General features: G+C 34.7%; 1 pseudogene; it reads left to right on the top strand.

Moving 5' to 3' along the window:
- Positions 1-2384: 2384 nt before the first annotated feature.
- Positions 2385-3338, top strand: LOC137733560 (transcription factor bHLH36-like; annotated as a pseudogene).
- The last annotated feature ends 534 nt before the right edge of the window (positions 3339-3872 follow it).

The following is a 3872-nucleotide window of genomic DNA, read 5'->3' as shown; positions in this document are numbered from 1 at the left end:
GCTCACAACGTGGTGCCCAATTGTGACCATACCGGGGAATTTTCCAAGTAATCGAAAGCATATGAATGTGGGACATCGGATTGAATTTATATTGAGGACATCATGATCTAGACCCATTTCAAGTTGAGGGATTAGGGCTTGCAACGGGACACTAAAGCTTACTTTGGTAGGGATATATAGTACGTACTAGGTCACGTCACTAAGCATTTTCCATCTCAATATTTGTAATTTCATAGTCTATCTCTCTCTCTCTCTCTCTCTCTCATATTATATTTTTATTTTCTACATTTCTACAAAAAGCAATGCAGATGTGATATGTCGAAGCATTACCTTGGCCCTATTAAGAGATGGTAACGCATGATGTGTGTGTGTGTATAAAGACATGCTTTGTTTAGGATAGTGTTATTTACATAATTTTTCTTATCTTTTACATCCACTTATTAATTTTTTATCATTGATTATTTTCTGTTTAGGCAATACACAGCTAAAAATTAAAAGGAATATGAAAAGTAAAATTTAGTGTGTGATAACATTACTCTTTATTTATCAGATAATCCATGGTTTGGTAAGGTAACTATGATTTGATGATAAACTTAGACAGACAGTACCGTCTTATTCCCATCTCAAAGAGGATCGAGGATCCCATTCTCATCCCATCAACTTGTTGAATTCATCATATGACAGTTGAATAGTAGTCTAAAATGTATCAAAACAAGGACACGGCAGGTCAAACCTAAGGCCTATCAAACCGACGATTCCAATAACATGGGGAATAAACAATTTGATAAATTAAAAGAAATGCAAAGTGTCCCCATCATACAGAGTAGAACACAATATGTCATTGTACAAAAAAGAGATTTTATGTTAAAAAAAATTAATAGCTTGAAAAATGAAACCTTTTTTTACTTGTATAATGATACGTAGTGTATCACCTATATTCAAGCACAATGAAAATTTTCTCTCTCTTATAGAAATGTTTGAGAACGAAAATCACACCATTACTAAGTATTAGTAACTCATGTATTATAATATATATATATATAGGTATTATTGATATTCCATCACTTAATTAGAATATAGTAAATTAATAAACAAGTTCACCTGTTTTAATTAAGTAAATAGACAATATCATATGACGAAGTGAGAACTATACAAAAATTTTTCTAAAATTTTGATCATTTGATTACCCATGACGGAGACATGGAGAAAACCCAGCCTACTTAATTGACCATTAATCATGACATGTTGCCTATAACTAAGCTGTAATCATTTGTAACCTATTAGGCACTTATAGCTGACCCAATTATATATCTGTTGCCCATAACCAAATAGTAGTCATTGTTTAGAAACCAATAAATTAATGACAATGAACTTCCAAAGTTTTGTTCTTTTAATTAGTTCTCTCAATGAACTATCCTTGTGTACGCAGCTTTCAAACCTAAAAAGTATTTAGTCCTAGTGAGCTCGAAGCAAAATTATTTAAACCTTTGCCCGTCTGCCACCTGATAAAGTTAGTAAAGATTTTCGTGTGCAATTTCTTGCACAATGTACTTGTTAAGGACAAATTAATAATAATTGATTAGCAGTAATCGCAACCTAAGTGGTTCATAACGATTATTCCCTTACATAAGTATCTATAGCTCGCAATTATAACCACTAAAAATACATATTATAGTAGATTTGATGCTTGATTTTGTCAGGAAAAAGAATTAGGGAAGCAGCTTAGCTGTTTCTTGGACCATTAATAAAAATAATTTTGTTTCAAAATGCACAGTATCAACAACTCCTTCGGCCAACTCATAAAGTAGAGCCCAAAGAGATCTTGTTCTTGATACTGTTGGACGTTAAGCTGTATTATTTGCTACCTTTCCCCAAGTACTGTTCAAGTGCATGCATGTACAATATTATCCTCCTTTTAATAATTAAATTACGTACTTGATTACTTAATTAATAAATTATACATTGTATTACATACTTAATTACTTATCTTCCAAAAAGAATAGACCAGTTAAAATTCTTCTAATTAAAAATAATAATATTAATAACCGAGATATAATGATCACTCATCAAGTAACACAGTTTTATAATATGTGTGATTTAGGTATGACATCCACCAAATGTGAATGCAATTAACTTTTGTGTATAAGAACAGTGCCAACGAGCATAATTTAAATTTTTTGAAGGGGCCGGTGAGGTCACTTCTTCTTTCTCACCTGTACTCAAGTCATCTTGTATCTGAACTGAAGAGAGAGTGTGAAACTTGAAAGAAAGGAATCTTTGGCATCTTAGTTAGGCCCATCAAAGATTGATCATATCTAGTTCTTTAATCCTCCGTTGCAAAATTCATAGAAAAAAGACCGTTCAATGCATCTGAATTTTTGGTAATGTTTCCTTTACAACAAAGCAAGAAGCTGGTCTTCCAGATTTCATCTAATCCTCATCATCACCAAGATCACACAATTTCAGAAATTAGGGGTTACTTTGGACTATATGATGGATCATGATCACAATTCTAATGATCATAACAAGAAGAACAAAACGTTGATGCATAGGGAAAATGAAAGGCAGAGACGGAAAGAAATGGGTACCCTACATGCTTCACTTAGATCCCTACTTCCTCCTGAATTTATCAAGGTGAGCTCTCTCTCTCTCTCTTTCACACACACACACACACACACACACACACACACACACACACACAAAACATGCGGCTAGCTGCAAGAACGACGACTAGGGTTACTTACATATATTCTTTTCGAAAGCAGGGAAAGCGTTCGATATCTGACCACACGAACGAGGCTGTGAATTATATAAACCACATCCAGAACAGAATCAGGAGGTTAGACGCCAAGAGAGCTGAACTGAAGAAGGTTTCCAATCTAAGTAGCTCTAATACTAGTTCTGACGACCATGGTGGTGAAAGTTCCTATAGGGGATCGCTGAGCTGTTTCAAAGTCGACCCATGTTGCGGTGGGGTGCAAATCATGATCAGTACTACCATCGGCTTCAGATCTGGAGAGGAAGGGTTACCCTTCTCAATTTCTAGGGTTTTGGAAGTGCTTCTTGAACAAGGGCTTTGTGTTGTGAGCTGTGTTTCCTCCAAAATAGATGACAGACTCCTTCATACGATCCAGTCCGAGGTACTTTATCAAGTTCTCCTAATTTATTGGTCAATATATTGTTTAGGGTTTTGTGTATAAGAATGTTTGAAATTGCCGTGTTCGTTAAAATTACTACAATCCTTCTTACTGCATACATCTTAGGTGAATGATCTGGAGAGTATCGATCTTTCTGCGCTGGAACAGAAACTAGCCGAAGTGCTTCCACAATCTAGATGAATATATCCAAGTAACTTAAAACTTGTGTTCCTTCATTTTGGCCTTGGACTCCCCAGTATGGTGCTCCAATCTTATTTTTGTTCCCGAGAAAGATGAAAATTGGAGCATTAGTCACTGAACTTGACCCAATTGGAGATTCGGTTCTCGAACTAAAATTCCTTAAGCATTGGTTCTTTAAACTTGTCACAATGTGAAGCAATGATCATTTTGGACTGTTATTAGAGCTTCCATCCCTTATATTTACCCCTCACCCCCTCTAAAACCCTTTTATTTTGAACATAAGTTATACTGATGTTACAAAAAATGACCATTGTTCCACATTGAGACAAATTTAGGGACTAAAATTTACAATATTTTAGCTCAAAATTTCAATTCGGTCAAAGCTTAGGGGAAATGCTCTAATTTTCTCTTTTGAAAATTGGTGATGATGCAAACGTAAATTCTTACAGTTCACCTCGTGTTATTTGGTTTAAGTACTTACCGATATCGTTTCAATTATCTCTACTAGAATATGGAAGGCAAACAAAACCTTTG

The sequence above is a fragment of the Pyrus communis genome, chromosome 5 (genome assembly GCF_963583255.1).
Source record: "Pyrus communis chromosome 5, drPyrComm1.1, whole genome shotgun sequence".
Classification (NCBI taxonomy): domain Eukaryota; kingdom Viridiplantae; phylum Streptophyta; class Magnoliopsida; order Rosales; family Rosaceae; genus Pyrus; species Pyrus communis.
Note: the sequence above shows the minus strand (reverse complement) of the source record. Positions and strands in the feature narration are given on the sequence as shown.